Here is a 16,345-nt window from a genome sequence, read left to right on the forward strand (position 1 = left end):
ATATGACCAAGGGGATTTGGGCTAAGATTTTGTATCCATAATGTACCCTAATATTGAGAAACATCATTTTTAAAGTATTTTTCTTTGGCATGGACAGGGGGCTGCATCCTGGAAAAATAGCACTTCATGGGAATTTCCCTTTAGCCCTGAGAAAAAATAGTTTGGGAACACATAAGAGTCAAGTATATTTGGTTTGGGATCTTAAATCCTGCAAGGTCTCTGAAAGAGGCAAATGGGTGTGAGAAAGAATTAGTTACTGCAAGTTTATTTCATAATGGCCTATAAAAAATATACATGTTCCATTTGTAAAGCTGCTATGCCCTTACTATAGCTATAGCTACTTTTTAAAACAAGAAAGACTTTCCAGAAAGTCATTTTCTGCTTTGGGTGGGATAACATTTAGAGCAAGGTATAAAGGACCTTTGCCAGAACAATTGCCATTTAAGGCAAAGATCTCCAAGATTTTACTTGGAGCTGAAGATCTTGGCTCAGCCCTGGCTCTGTGGAACACCACACACATCCATGGGAAAGCTGGCTCCCTGCTGGACTGTGCTGCAGCATTAGTACAAGTTTCATGCTCATGCTCTGAAGGGTGAAATGTGACTATCTGCTAAGTGAAAGCTCTGTCAGGAGAAGCTGGGGGAATATGGCAACCACTTACTGAACCAAAATCCATGGAGTCCCAACCCTTTTTCATTGTTGCCTTTTTGCATTTAGAACATGTCCCTGTGGCCACCTCCAGGGAATGGGTGCCAGGACTCAGTGTGCCCAGCTCAAGGCCAAAGAGAATTTATTAGCAGAAGTGTCACTTACATGATTTGGAACCACAGGAGAGGCAGAGATGGGTGATGGCTGAAAGCAGAATGTGGGCTCATGTTTATCAGACAGACCAGCCAAACAGCCTACGGATTAATTAGTGTTCTTCTGGTAGTTCTGTTAGGAGGCATTATCATTCATCACTTAAAATAAGACCTTTTTTATTTTTTGAGACAGAGCCTTGCTCTGTTGCCCAGACTGGAGTGCAGTGGTGCAATATCTCAGCTCACTGCAGCCTCTGCCTCCTGGGTTCAAGCAATTCTCCTGCCTCTGCCTCCCAAGTAGCTGGGAGTACAGGTGCCTGCCATCTTGCCCTGCCAATTTTTGTATTTTTAGTAGAGATGGGAGTTTCATCATGTTGGCCAGGCTGGTCTTGAACTCCTGAACTCAGGTGATTGTCCCACCTCGGCCTCTCAAAGTGCTGGGATTACATGCTTGAGCTACCATCCCTGGACAAAATAAGACCTATTATTGGAAGCCAATTGTTTTTATATGATAGTGACCCTATGAAATTGGTCAGAGGGAAATAATTTATACATACTAATGAAAATCAAACTCATCATACTAATGAAAATCAAACTACACAAACACAATAGGAAATATAGAAATGTAAGTTAAACAAATGTTTGTCTATTGACTCATAGTCCATTCAACATAGTCTTTTGTTTCAGGTGTGATTGGTAGAGGCATAGTTATCTGCCACAATGCCAGCATCATCAGTTTACGAAACTGCCACCCTCCCCCAACATCCTGTTTTTCTCTTATGATTTCTTATGATTCCTTCATCCACCTATTCCTAAACCCATCATCAACTCCCAGTTGCCACTGTGTTGTAGTAGTACTTTTTTTTAGCCTCCTGCCCAGTGTGTAAAAAGTAATATTTCATTTTACTTATCTAAATGTACCGATATCCAAGGTAGAAAGGACAAGTAATTTCATTAGTTTAGAATTTGAAACCAACTCTCCAGGTTTATCTTCTTCGTGTCTTTCACAATTTTATAGCTTTATAGCTTTTGCTTTCCCTTTAATTTTTTTTATCTTTCCAGGAAAAAAAAGAAAAAGACCTTTTTTTTTTTTTTTTTTTGCCTGTATAAGCCATTCCATTTTCTTGACCATATGTTGCATTTCTCTGGATGTACTCCAGCTCCAATTTGCCTTCCTAGCAAAAATATGTTTTTTAAAAAGCAGTTGAATAACATCAACATGGTTTATTTTTCCTACTTCATCAAACACCAGTTTGTTGTGCTAACAGCTGTTAGTAAAGTCAAAAGTTAGTTAAGTTAGTAAATAGTTTCAGAATAGAAGTGTCAACAGAGACATAAACTACTAATTTGCCAATCCTTTTGGGACACAGACACACACACATAACTAATTTTGTACACACCCACCCACTCTCAGAATTATCCATAGCAGCCAGTGATCAGTAAATTGGTAAATTATTAGTGTATTGACACATACATGTATATAAATACCCAATAAGACTACCCAGTGTGCAAGTCAATTATAGGTGTGACGTGGTTTGGCTGTGTCCCCACTCAAATCTCATCTCAAATTGTAATCCCCATGTATCAAGGGAGGGATCTGGCAGGAGGTGATTGGATCATGGGGGTGGTTTCCCCCATGCTGCTCTCATGATAATGAGTGAGTTCTCATAAGATCTGATGGTTTTATAAGTTTGACACTCCTCTTTCTCTCTGTCTCTGTCTCTCTCCCTCTTTCTCACCTGCTGCCATGTAAGATGTGCCTGCTTCCCCTTCTGGCATGATTGTAAGATTCCTGAGGCCTCCCAAGCCATGCGGAACTGTGAGTCAATTAAACCTCTTTTCTTTATAAATTACCCAGTCTTGGGTATTGAGCAGTTTGAAAATGGACTAATACAAGGTGCCCACAATACTAGCTCTTTAAGCTAGAGAAAGCTCCCAAATGTCACCTGGACAGACCCATTTTCCTAAATTTGGCAACACCTGAAATATCCAAATCAAACTGTTGTCTTTCTTATAAACTCAAAATCCTTTTATTAGGTATCAACTGAGGCCAACAATGTTTCAGGCATCAGAGGCAGAAAGATCAATGGGACCTTATTGCAGCTATAAATCAGGGAGACACTTGGGTTGCTGAGACACTGGGTTATGGAGAGAATTAACAGGGTAATAACTGTGACCTGCTTAGAAGAGGGCCAGGCACATAGTATTGTTATTTCAAAGGGTCTACTTTTTAACTTGCATGTGTTGTAATCAGGAGAAAATAGAGTATTTAGAAATACCTAATGAGAAGCACAACACTAGAGGTAAAAAGTACCTGTGGGTGCACCAAGGAAGGAACCACTGGGCCTGCCTGTGGGAGTTAGGAGCAGTGTCAGAATGAAGATTAATTTGAGCATCGAAAGATGTAGAAGGTGGGGGAACAGCAAATACTAACTAGACCCATTCTTGCTTCATTTTGAGGCAATTTCTTCTTGTTTAGGATTTTGGAGAGATAGAAAACCCTGATAAGAGATGCCCTGATAATAACCCATCATTTTTGAAGGACAGTAAATCACTCATAATAAAACTTCCCTTCTAAACCATAACCTGTCCAGTTCCCTTTCTCTTTCCTTGGGGGATTTATTTTCATGGATTTTTTTTTCCCTCTTTGCTTGGGGAAGAGGCAGACAGGAGAAGCCTTAGCAAAATGATCAAAATAATCACAATGTATCTTCGCTCAATGCCCCTCACCCCTACTCCCACCTCTGGTGGGTTTCAGTGAGTGGGCTCCCCCTGTGCTCACTGAACCTGGGCTCCCACTTTTCAGTGAAAAAGGAACCTGTGAGCTCATCCTCACTGGGCTGTTCCAGGTTTACCATACAGGGTCTGCATCTTAAATGCAAGCTTTCTGGGAGTGATGTTTTAATGCAGAGGTTTCTAGACCAGTAAAATTTCCCCCAATTTTGGTAACCTGTGACAAAATGCTAACTTTTTATTTTGCTAACTGAGAACATGAAAAAGAAAATACATTCCCACCTAATGTTAGCAATGCTTTAAAAAGAAAGCATATTTAAACAATAATAAAATAGTGGAAAAGGATTTCAGAATACAGTTTTTAAAATGGAATATAATTGGCATATGAAAAATCCACTACCTTTATTCTGCTGCTGACCTGTGATGGTCATTTGGGAAGTGCTGCATTAACTCAAAGGGATGCATACCTAATGGTGGCAAGTCAGACACCAGCAGGGACAAAATGGGAACAAATCAAGGTAGAAGAAACAAATAGTCTTGGTTTTCTGTGCATCCTTGGCATGGAGCGGGTGCTGCCTCCAGGATCTCTGCGTGCTCTGTAGCTCAGGTTTCTCAGCCTCCAGCACGTAACCATTGTCAGAACTGGGCCTTGGTCTCCAGGATGGATGGCCCAGATCATCCAGGTCAGGAATTGACCTGTATGAATCTGTTGTCTCCTTAATTTGTCATCCTCATTGTTTCAAAACATGAAGTCAAAACCCATGCTTGACCACAGCCCAAGCCTTAAAGAGCACATTAGCCCTGAGTGCCTATTTAGATTTAGAAACTTTGAATGTATCCGGTGAGGTTAATGTGCTTCAAATATTAGACTCTCAAGCAAGTGCTTTTCCCAAGGAAACTGTCACCTTTGAGGTACCTGGCATTTCAAGCCAACTTGGGACACATCAAGTGTCAATAAAGTTTGATAAGTCATAGCAGCCATCCCAGCCTTCTATAGAAAGGGTCAAAGTGCTACTAGCATTAGGAAATGAAATATGCAAAACCTGCATTTCTATTTTTGGTTATGGTCTGCAGTGTGGTTCCTAGAATAAATTGCCACTGCACAGCAGGATTCAAGGAAACAGTGCTGACAGCCTCACTCTCCTTGCACTGTGATGCACAGACAGAGATCAGTGGGCTGCTGACTTGTTTCCTGAATGAAAAATGGATTCCAGGTAGAAGAACTGTGGCTCCTGACCATTTCCTGGATCTTGCTCAAGAGAAATGTACACAAGTATTTATTTATAGCTGCTCAACTCCCTTTCAGACACACTCCAAATTTATTATTCCTGAAATCGAATGAGTTGTAATCACTGAATATGGAAACACTGAGCAATTTCAAGGCAGGCTGGGGAGGAAACCTTTGTCATCAGACTCTCCTGCATTACATCCTGCCTGGCAGCAACTTAACAATTTCATTGTCTGTATTTTCACAATTGTGAAATGGGGAAATACCACTTGTATTGCAGAATTATTGTGAAGATTGGAAAGAATAACCAATCATTGCAGGACGCAGAGCAGGCCCTCAATCAATAGTTTTGCTTTTCATTGTTAAGACTTGTTTAGGGAGGGGAAGCGAGCTCCTTTAGCAGTTCAGGGTTTCCCTCCCCCTCTGGGACAGGGTGGTAGGGGTATGAGAGTGGAAGCTGCTGAGAGAATATGGTCTCTTTCATTGTGCTTTATTTTCTCCTTTTGGCCTCATGGAGGTGCAGGGGCAGGTGTCATCAAAGGGTGACTTGAGGAAGTACGAGAGCAAATGGCTTCTCCCTGATTCTCAGAAGTCTAGGACCCTCACCTGGCTCTTATCCACAATGCCTGTGCTATTGGTAATAGTTCACATGCACATGTCTCCTTTCAGTTAGGTTGAAAAAAAATACTGCAAGCATGCACTCCTGTGTGGGCTGCTTTGTATGTCTCCCTGGCAAGGCACATAGCAAATGTTGGTTGTTGCTTCTGGAGGCCAGGCTAGCACAAAGCAAACAGGGCTTGGGTGTGCTCAGGGACGGCTAAAGGGGTTGGATGACTAAATCCCTTCCTGTGACCATCGCTGCTTCTTGTTTACTCCATTGAAAAAGGGCATGGGGAGGTCAGTTGCCGCTGCTCATTTGTATCAAGGTCAAAGGCAGAGACACCAAAAGTAATCTGCTCCTATTTTTGAAGCTTTCTTCTGTGGCCAGTAGTGCACTTTGTAAACACTTGGTACTCAACAAATTCCAGCACACATATGGAAGCAGTGGTGTCAACTAGTTGGCTTGAAAGTACTAAATACTCAGTGTCCAGAGCACTGGCTGATGGAGAGGAAGAGGTTCCCTCAGCTTCTGACTGTGGGTGTGCGGTACAAGCCTGTGGCCATGCTTACACCCCCACTTAGCACCTGTCAATCTCCTGTCCTCTGTGAAACAGCCTGCGTTTCTCCCTGCTGGGCTCACCACTTCTCTGGGTTTCTTTCGGTGCAGTCTGTCCAAGTCTTTCTGCTGTTGGAAGTGTTTGCCCAGGCCCAGAAACAGTAGGAATGGGAAGTCAGCTCTAGCCATGACTACAAATAATTCACCTTTCCAGCAGCCTGTGGGTTTTCTTCTTACCAGTACAACAGTGAGTCTCATTCTCAGAATCTCTGAGGCCTGGCCAGTGAGGCCCCTGTTCTTCCTCCCCTGGCAGAGTCCAGTTCTGATGGTGTCCCCACCCAAGGGGCAAACACCCATGTGATTTCAGTGGGTCAGAGGAATAGGAATGGAATGGAAGGGTAAGATCTTTTCTGCTGAAGCTCAAAGCACTGTGGATACAGGCCCACGTGCGTAGCCTGAATCAGGGCACTAGTGCACTCTGCTTAGTTTGCTTAAATGTTAGTTCGTGGCGGCCATGGTTGCAAATAGGATCAAACTGCAATTTTTAATTCTGTGTAATGCTGCTATGAAAATGGGCTTAACTGCTTTTCAGTGTGGTCATTATGAGTCTCTTAACTTCCCTTACTCATGAAACCTAGCATGAGTCATGGCTGGAGAATCTCACTCCACCCCACTGCCCCCACTGTCCCAAGAAGCAGAAAGGCTGGGTTCCTGGGGTTTGTCTTCCTGGCAGTAAACCCTCCTCCTCCCTGCAGGACTGTTATAACTGATCCATAGTTAGAACATCAGGGAGCCCATAACCAGGCAGGGCAGGGGGTTCTCCTTACCAGCTTGCTCCCCATGCAGCAGGGAAGTGGGTGTCTGCTGCAAATTTCCCCATGCAGGGATGGGGAAGTGGGGATAGGAAGAACAGTGAAGCTGAACAGACATACAGGGAACTGTCCTGTGCCCAGACAGCCCCAATAACATCTTCAGGCCCAACCAGGATCCTCCCTTCCCAAACCCGAGCCTATTTGTTCCCAGTGTTAGTAGGGCTTTTTTGATTGCAAAGGACAAAAACTCCTCACTTAGGCTGCTATATTAGTTTGCTAAGGCTGCCTTAACAAAGTCCCACAGACTGGATGGCTCAAATATGGATGTCTCACTGTTCTAGAGGCTGGAAGGCCAAGATCAACTGCAGGATTGATTCCTTCTGAGGCCTCTCTCCTCAGCTTGCAGAAGGCCATCTTCTCTGCATCTTCATGTGGTCCTCCATCTGCATAAGAATATGTCTTCCTCTTTTTAAAAGGACACTACTCCTGTTGGATTAGGCTCCACTCTCATGACCTCGTTTAACCATAATTACCTCTTTAAAGACCCTGGCTCCACATAAGGTCACATTCTGAGGGACTCGGGGTTAGGACTTCAACATGCCAGTTTTCTGATGGGAGAACACAATTCCTTGGCCTCCTAGAGCAAAAGCCTATATTAAGGATATTGATGGCCTGGAGCTGAGAGAGGCCAATTGGGGCAGCCCCAGACAGCTTTTCCTCTTTTCTCTGTCTCCACAGCCTTCCCATTCTCTCTGGATGAAGCCAGGTATTTCTGTTATATGCACTCCTAACACCCCTCTGTCTCCCTTATGGATTTACCACCTCTGTATTTAAATAATGTGTTGTGAAGTTACTTAGTTAATGTCCATCTTCTCAGTTAGATGGAAGCACCACGACAGCCGGACGTATCATTGTCTTCCTTGCAGCAACCCCAGCACTTGGCCCAGGCTGGGCACATAAAAGATACTGAGTTCGTAGCTGCTGAATTGAAGGTCTCTCCTTAGTGCTTCTGCTCCCCTGCCTCCTTGCTGGCCAATCAACCCCACAGTCGCCTCAATCTACTTGGCCCACATTTCAGACAGTCACATCCCATGTATTTCACTTCATATAGTTTATACCACAGGGGAGATGATATTTCTTTTCTTTTACCCATCACTAGGTTCATGGCCAAAGCCCCTATAATAAAAGATAGATTAACAAGAGAAAAGCATACAAATGTATTTAATATAAGTTTTATGTGACACAGGAGCTTTCAGAAATAAAGAGCCAAAGAAGCAGGGAAACTTGTGTATTTTTATGCTTAAGTTTGATGAAGTGTGGACGGTCATGGAGAAGTATGACTGGAGGACAAAAGGGTTTGATCAAGGCCTGTTTGTTCATATTCTCTGTGTCACAGTGTCTTCAGAGATAGGGGCATTCCTTTCCTCTGGATAAAAGGAGGGCATCTCTCAAAGTGTGGTCTTATGACCTTCTTCAAGGGAGAAAGGTGGGAGAAAGTCCAACAGTGACTTCTGCTTCTGCTGTTTCCTCAAATGCCCAGGTGCCATACTTTAGTGTGGTGTGTCCTGACCCCCATCAGTACTGTAATTTACTTAATATTCCCCTTTAAGACTAATTTACTTTAACTTAAATAACCGATTTTAGAAGGAAACATTGTATCTATTGTGGGTTTGACGTTCTGCTTATATTTAAAAATTAAAAGTTGTTAAAACAATCACATAGCTATTAAAATACATGCTGGTGTAACGGTTGAAGTTACCTCCTGAGCTGCTTGTGGGCTGCCTGTCCTCAACAGGTCCTGGAGGGAGACAGTCTTCCTGGCTTAGCTAATGATTTCTCCGGTGGCATTAAATAGAGTGCTCTTGGCTGGAAGTAATGGGAATCCCACTGATGCTGATTTAAAAAATTAGAACTTTGGGAGGCTGAGGTAGGAGGATCAGTTGCACCCAGGAGTTCAAGATCAGCCTGGGCAACATGGCAAAAACCCTATCACTACCAAAAAAAGTATATATATAATATATATTATATTTTATATTTAGTGTATTATATCTAATTATATTAATATAATTAATTTAATTGATTATAATTTAATATTTAGCCTATTATATATAATTAGAACATTGATTATCTTACAGAACTGAAATGTTAGAATAGTGTGGTTTTGAAGGTTAGTTGTTTTAGAAGCTAAATTAGCTCACCAAAGACTGACATTCTTTCTCCCTCTCATTTCTGTGAACCTCAGGGTTGGCTTCATCTTCTGAGTAGTAGCAAGATGGCAGCAGCAGCAGTCATAGGCATCACATTGAAGCACATTGTTCAGAGGAAGAAGACAGATTGTCATTCTGTTTTTCAAAAAGCACCCAGCAGACTTCTCTATACATTTCTCTCTTTCAAGTATTTATTTATTTATAGAGATGAGGTCTTGCTCCATCACCCAGGCCAGAGTGCAGTAGTGCAATCATAGCACAATATAGCTTCGAACTCTGGGACACAAGCAGTCCTCCCGCCTCAGTCTCCTCAGTAGGTAGTCCTATAGGTATGCACCACCGCACCTGGCTTATTTATTTATTTTTTTTATGGAGATGGGATCTTGCTCTGTTGTCCAGACTGGTCTTAAACTCCTAGTCTCAAGCAATCCTCTTACTTGGCCTCCCAAAATGTTGGGAATACAGGCATGAGCCACTGTACCTGGACTCCCTGTAAATTTCTTTGGCCAGAATTGCGTCACACATTCACTCCTGAATTAGAAAGGGAAATGAAGTGAGTATGCAGCTCCTCTGGGGTGAAAACCACACTGGAGTGGAAGCTGCAATGCCCACCACACACATCAGTGGCCAGCCTATGGGTAGGTTGTGATTAAGACAGGTGCCCTCTGCTGGTGCATTCTGAGGCTACCCCCAGCCCAAACCTGCTGAGGCCAAAGGCAGACAGCTTTGACCTTGCATGGCAGGTGCCAGGACTGACACATCTGTGCTCTCCTCAGACAACAATTTATGTGGCCCTCAAGCGATGCCTGGCCTCAGATGGAACCATCAGCTTCCAAAATGATGCATGCTTCTCCCTGACCCCCACATGCTCTGGCTCACAGGCGACCTGAGCAAGCAGAGCCAGCACCCCAACCCGGCATTGGCCCCTGAATCAGGGAAGAGAGACTCTGCCTGAGTCTGCTTTTGATGGGGCTTCGCCAGCCCTGCAGGGCTCATTTTCTCTGTCTCCTGCTAAATTCCCTGGCTGCTCCTCCGCTGTCAGTTTGCCAAGCCCCAAGCGTCTCCTGGCTCCGTCTGCAGCAGGAAATGGGCCTGACAATTGTTCTTCCAGAGACGGTGATTTTTCAATATGTATCTGCATGGATCCCACCCACGCTTCATCTCCAAAACCCCTGCTTGTGTTGAGCTCTGATTTACTAAGCACGTACTACAAGCCTGGTTCTGTACTCAGCACTGCAGGTGAGGGGAGCAGGGAAGGCACGGGGGAAGCATCTGATGTGCTCTCTGCTTTCAGCCTCATACTGCAGCCATAGTTGATAGCCACACACTTGGAAGTGAGCATCCTAGTCAAGGTAGCTCTGGCGGACTACAGCGCACACATTAAAAAGGGTCCAGATTAAAAAAACTGTACTGTGTGGGTTCAGAGAAGGGCAAGGCTGGCACAGGAAGTACATGTGCTGATTATTCCGTCTTCCCTCTACTCATCCCTGTGTCCACTCTTCCCTGCCTTGGGCCCTGGATGCAATGGCTGCAGACGGCAGCGACAGGCCCTTTGCCCCGGCTTCCAGTGGCCTTGCTGGTGGAGCGCCTGGCAGGAGGTCTCAGAGCAGAGGGAAAGTGAGGCCAGGACTTATTTTCCCTGCATCTCCCCTGTTTTGCTGTGATTCCAGCATTGGCAAATTCCTCCAGAGCTCCAGCTCCAGCAAGGCATAGGGGAGCTGATGGCTTCCTGCTATTGCTGCTCCCCGGATTCCCTGTTGGATTCCCTGAGCCTCCCTACTCTGGAAGCAGCCCCTTTTTTTCTTCAGAGTTCTCTTGAGGCTGCTTGGATGCTGACTGGCAGACCGTGCTTAGGAAGTACTTCCTGCAGGAGCAGCACCTGCAGCTGGGCTCCCAAGATGAGCTGAAGCTGGATAACCAGAGAAGAGGAAAAAGGACTTTCTAGGGGCAAAAGAGCTCCAGCGATGGCCACCGAGAGATGACATGAGCACTGGGAGACACTGCCTAGGCAGGGAGGGAAGGTGGAAAACAAGGCGGAGGCTTCCTGTGGAAGCCTCTGACTGCTAGACCAGGAAACTTGGCCTTCGTCCCATAGGCTACAGGGAGCTGCTGAAAGAGTTGCCTGGATATAACAAAGCAAATGTTTTAATTTTTTTATTTTTTTGAGATGGAGTCTCACTCTGTCTCCCAGGCTGGAGTGCAGTGGTGCAATCTCAGCTCACTACAACCTCTGCTGCCCGGGTTCAAGTGACACTCCTACCTCAGCCTCCTGAGTAGCTGGAATTATAGGCACCTGCCACCACCCTGGCTAATTTTTGTAGTTTTAGTAGAGATGGGGTTTCACCATCTTGACCAGTCAGGTCTTGATCTCCTGACCTCATGATCCACCCGCCTCGGCCTCCCAAAGTGCTGGGATTACAGGTGTGAGCCACTGCGCCCAGCCTCGACTCTGCTATTAATGGCTTTGTTTTGGTTTTTATTTCTACCTTTCCTTGTTATTGATTTTATTATCATCATTAATAACAACAACTATTTATTTAATCCTTCCTGTTAAGGGTTGAATTGGGCCTTTTTTCATTCATATGTTGAAGTCGTAACCCCCAGCCCATAAGAATGTGATCTTAACTGGAGATAGGGTCTTTAAAGAGTTAAAATGAGGATGGGCTCTAATCCAGTATGACTGGTGTCCTTATAAGAAGGGGAAATTTGGACACCGAGACACACATAGAGGGAAGATGATGTGATGGGAGAAGAAGACAGCTGCGTCCACAAGTCAAGAAGAGGCCAGGAACAGATCCCACCCTCCCAGCCCTCGGAAGGAAACAACTCCCCAGCAGCTTGATTTTGGACTCCGATTCTCCAGAACAGAGTGGATTCTAGGATACCCCATAATAATACCTCTCACACTCACTTTTATTCCTATTTGCTTTCGTGGATGGGAAAGAAAGGGGCAGGAGGCAGCTGTAGGTGGGGAATTGTTCACAAGCGTCCACGGAAGTGTGTCACTCTTGTGACCATTGTCATCTTCTGTGTTGTGGCAGAAAACATTGGGAACCAAACCTCCTTCAGGCTGTAAAGAGATGGACTTCTGGAAGATACATTAACATAGTGCTTTGGAAACCAGCTTGGAAAATGTGACACGTTGTCACTTTCATCTGCTAAGCAGCTTACAAACATCCTCCGCTCCTTCCCTCCACTCCCTCCAGCTTTGCTTTCAGCCCCACCATCTGAATTTTCCAAGTGAGATCACAGACCCGGAGTAGGTTGGCTTCAGACTCTAGGAGAGTGTCAAGGGCAGATGTGAGGTTTGGGGACAGAAACCATCAGTCCTCCAAAAAGTCTCCATGTCACTTGATCTTTAGCAATACCAAAACCCAGTCCATCAAATGGGAACGAATTCCTCAATTACTCAGAGTTCCAGCATTGTCTGTGGGAGCAATTAGAGTAAGTGGTGCGGGAAAGACTCAGAAGCCTCCTGGCTGGTGGGGACGGGGTCTTTCCCTCCTGCGTCTCTAAGAATGCAGGTGAGCTCAGGCCACTCTGCCAGAACAGAATTGGCCCCAGGGCCAGGGACCAGAGCTGCTTCCCTGATGGTTTAGAATGTGCACTCTGACAGGCAAAGCCCAAGTCAGGCTCATTCTCTTTTCTAGGAAGTATCAGCAACCCCTTCTAATTCTCTCTTCGGCAACTTTTGTTGCCATGTCACAGAGTAAAATCTTAGGTTGGCCAAACTCCCCCCAGCAAAGCAGGAACTCTTTGGGGGACACTCTAGGATTTCTCTGCTAAGGCCCCCAAATGTGTGGGCTTGGGCCCCCATCCCTGTGCCTGGTAGCTGCAGAGTTCACCGTCCCATTTTTATTTGTGTCTCTGCTTCCTGTCATGCGAGAGGCGTGATGAATGCCCTGGACCTCCCGTGGTGGGGGGCGGGAAGCGGGGGAGAGGGATGAACTGAGGTGGGAAAGAAGAGCAGGTTCGCAGGTTCGTAAATAAACAAGGGCAGAGTCGGGAGACCCGGGGCCTCGCTCCTGCCGCGGCTTTCCGGGCTTCTGACGAGGGGAGCTCCTGGGGCTCCCTCTGGAGTAGGCTGGGGGAGGCAGTTATTGTTTTTGGATTTCACTAAGATGAACTCCAGATGATTTTCCAAGGGCTGATTTCACAGCACATTTGCCCCATCTGAGCAATCACTCTCCGCAACAGTTGGATTTCCATTTGGCGTTTACTTCGTGTGCCCGGAATCAGGACTGTCTGCCTCCTTGGGGTCGAATCGTTTTATTTTCTTTGGGGCTTGGCCAAACCCTTTCCGTTGGCCTTTGTTCCATCTAGCCATTTCTATTTGTGTGCAGAACCAGACCAGGTTCACAGAGGTTTCCACGGCGCAGTGACAGTGCCCACTCCTGGAAGAATATAAAACATGGGGAGGGAATCCACCAAACTGTTTTAATTTCACACAGACACTTAGCTACAATGGAGGATGAAAGCCAGACCCATACTCACCTGGGGAAGCGCCATCTTCTCTGCCAGGGCACTTACCAAGTGGCCAAGCCCGGCCTCCGGTGGGTGTGTAACAGCCCCTGCGAGGAGGAACAGGTTGACAGGCAGTCTTGCACACAGCAGAGAAGTCCCGAGAGTTGCGAGGCGCGATGTTGCAGTGCGGTGGGGATGGGGGCCTCAATGCTGCCCCGTTGAGCTGCTTTGGGGACAGAGTGCCTAAAAGAGAGAATCAGCAGACTTTGCAATCAGAAACTCTGCATTGTCCAGTGAGTTGCACCAGAGTTTCATGGTGTTTTTTTATTTGTAATTTCTATGTCATAAATTTTTCAATACTTACTTTTGGAGTAGAGATAAAACCACCCCAGCAGCCTGAACAACATAGTGAAACTCCGTTTCTACAAAAAAAAAAAAAAAAAAAAAAAAAAAATAGCTAGGCATGGTGGTGAGCGCCTGTAGTCCCAGCTACTCTGGAGGCTGAGGTGGGAGGATCACTCGAGCCCAGGAGGTCGGGGCTGCTGTGAGCTGTGTTTGCGCCAGTGCACTCCACTGCACTGCACTCCTTACTGTTTGAGACAGAGCTTGACCCTGTCTCAAAAAACTTTTTAAAAAGAAACAAAAACCAGCTTGGATGTCATGCTGCACACCATTGTATTTCTCAAGGAAAAAGATCTGCACCTGGCCTTTGTGCACAGGTCACGTTTAACCTCAGTGTCTAAAGCGTTCTTCGAAGTGGACAGCGGCGTGTTGCCTGTGATGTGTACTGATCATGCCGTGCCTCGTGTTGCCCTGTCCTGGAGCGCCTCCTCAGCCAGGATGTGTGCTCTCCATGGGGCTGCCCCCACTCCCTGAGCGGGGCCCTGGGAGTCCTCCTGCTTCACACAGCAGAACCCCCAGCTGAACCCCTTTCTCTGCCCTCATCTGGCCTCACTCACACGGTGGAAGGGCCACTTGCTTCTGTTCCTTCGTGCCTTTCTCAGTGATAAGCATGGGGACAAAGTTGCAGAGGGCACCTGTCATTCACTGGCTGGTTGAACACACTCCTTTATGGCAGCTCATGGCATCCCCTTCCTATTCCTCCAGCCCCTTTGCAGCCATCTCTGTTGCCCTTCCTCTCACTTCTCCAGGGCTATTCAAGACCTGAGGTCGATGCCCCAGCCTGGGGCATCCACCCTTTCAGAAGTATGAGCCCAGGCTCTGGAATCGCCTGGATTTCAGGCCTGCCTGCCTCTGGCACGTATTACCTCTGTACCCCTAGACATGTTTCTTAACCTCTCTGAACCTCGGTGTCCTTATCTGTAAAAACAAAGATGGAGGCCGGGCGCAGTGGCTCATGCCTGTAATCCCACCACTTTGGGAGGCCGAGGCAGGTGAATCACCTGAGGTCAGGAGTTCAAGACCAGCCTAGCTAACATGGAAAAATCCTGTCTCTACTAAAAATACAAAATTAGCCAGGTGTTGTGGGAGACGCCTGTAATCCCAGTTACCTGGGAGGCTGAGGCAGGAGAATTGCTTGAACCTGGGAGGTGGAGGTTTCAGTGAGCTGAGATCCCACCATTGCACTCCAGCCTGGGTGACAAGAGTGAAACTCCGTCTTAAAAAAGAAAAAATGAAGACAGTTAGTGGTTCTTTGAATTTTAAGTTATATATGGAAGAATCTTGTGTTCTTAAAGTGCCTTGAAATTTTAGAAAAGTCTGAAAGAAGGAGCCCCTCACCACTGGGCTTTATTTATTTTACAGTCAGCAAGCCTTAGGGACCCCTCACTGAAACTTTTTTCTTAGAGGCCTAGGATTTCATTGAAACCAAGAGGAACCTGCATCCAAACTGGACTCTAGAAGAAAAAGAGAAGTAAGGAAGCTGAAGAGTGTCAGGCCCTTGGGGACAGAAGCACTTGAGCAGTTCCATTTGCTGGAATCCTCTGTGTCCCTGGACCGTGGGGATTGGTTTTCCTTCCTCAGTGAGTAAGCTGGCTGCTCCTGCCCTGACTGTGCTCCCGCGTGTGTGCGGGAGGTCTCCTTGCTGTGAGGCTGCCTCCTGAGCCTGGCCTGCTGCCTCCCTGTGTCTTGGCTTTCTTCCTCTACTCAGGCCTTTTTGTGAAGATGGCTTGTTCTTCCCCTAAACTCCACTCCTCTGTTGGCCAGCGCTTTTGTTCTGACTCAGTGCTCAAAATCCTAACTGTAAAACCCCAGGGAGATGATCTTAGGCAACTGAGGAAGAATCTTAGTTGACAGACTAACTTCAGGTCTCTCCCCTGCCTACTTCTCAGTATCTCAAGATCCTTGATTGGAAAAAGCAAATCAGGGTCTGGAAAGAGATTATTGCCTCAGAAGGCTTGAAGAGAAAACTCGTGATTAGAATAGGTATCTGTGGGGCCGGGCACAGTGGCTCATGCCTGTAATTCCAGCAGTCTGGGAGGCCGAGGCAGGCAGATCACCTGTGGTCAGGAGTTCGAGACTAGCCTGGTCAGCATGGTAAAACCCCATCTCTGCTAAAAATACAAAAATTAGCCAGGTGTGGTGGCAGGTGCCAGTAATCCCAGCTATTTGGGAGGCTGAGGCAAGAGAATCACTTGAACCAGGAGGTAGGGGTTGCAGTGAGCCAAGATTGAGCCATTGCACTCCAGCCTGGGGGACAAGAGCAAAACTCTGTCTCAAAAAAAAAAAAAAAAAAAAAAAATAGGTGCTTGTTTTCCGCAAATGTAAGCACCACTACGCTTTGGCATCATTTCTAAGCAAAAAGAATCCATGTTGGAAATATCCAGGTTGTTGTCTCCCAGGGAAACACAGCTGCTGAGTGATGGTCCAAGGCCAGTGGAAGGGCTCAGCAGGGATTACGAAATCCCAAATGCCAAGATCTTACGTGCAAACCATGCCCAATGCTGTAAACATTACTATGCACTACAAAACGTTATTTACTTACA

General features: G+C 46.0%; 1 protein-coding gene across 4 annotated transcripts in view; it reads left to right on the forward strand.

Moving 5' to 3' along the window:
- The window catches only part of SLC38A6 (solute carrier family 38 member 6), a 138,392-nt gene that overhangs the window by 90,499 nt on the left and 31,548 nt on the right, over nt 1–16,345 (forward strand). For all 4 annotated transcript variants that reach the window (XR_010342051.1, XR_010342052.1, XR_010342050.1 and 1 more), the window contains exon 17: nt 2,555–2,619. The gene's annotated coding sequence lies outside the window, so the exon portion shown is untranslated. The remainder of the gene's footprint in view (nt 1–2,554; nt 2,620–16,345) is intronic.

The sequence above is a fragment of the Aotus nancymaae genome, unplaced genomic scaffold (genome assembly GCF_030222135.1).
Source record: "Aotus nancymaae isolate 86718 unplaced genomic scaffold, 86718_ANA_hifiasm-v0.15.2.pri h1tg000011l, whole genome shotgun sequence".
NCBI classification, from domain to species: Eukaryota; Metazoa; Chordata; class Mammalia; order Primates; family Aotidae; genus Aotus; species Aotus nancymaae.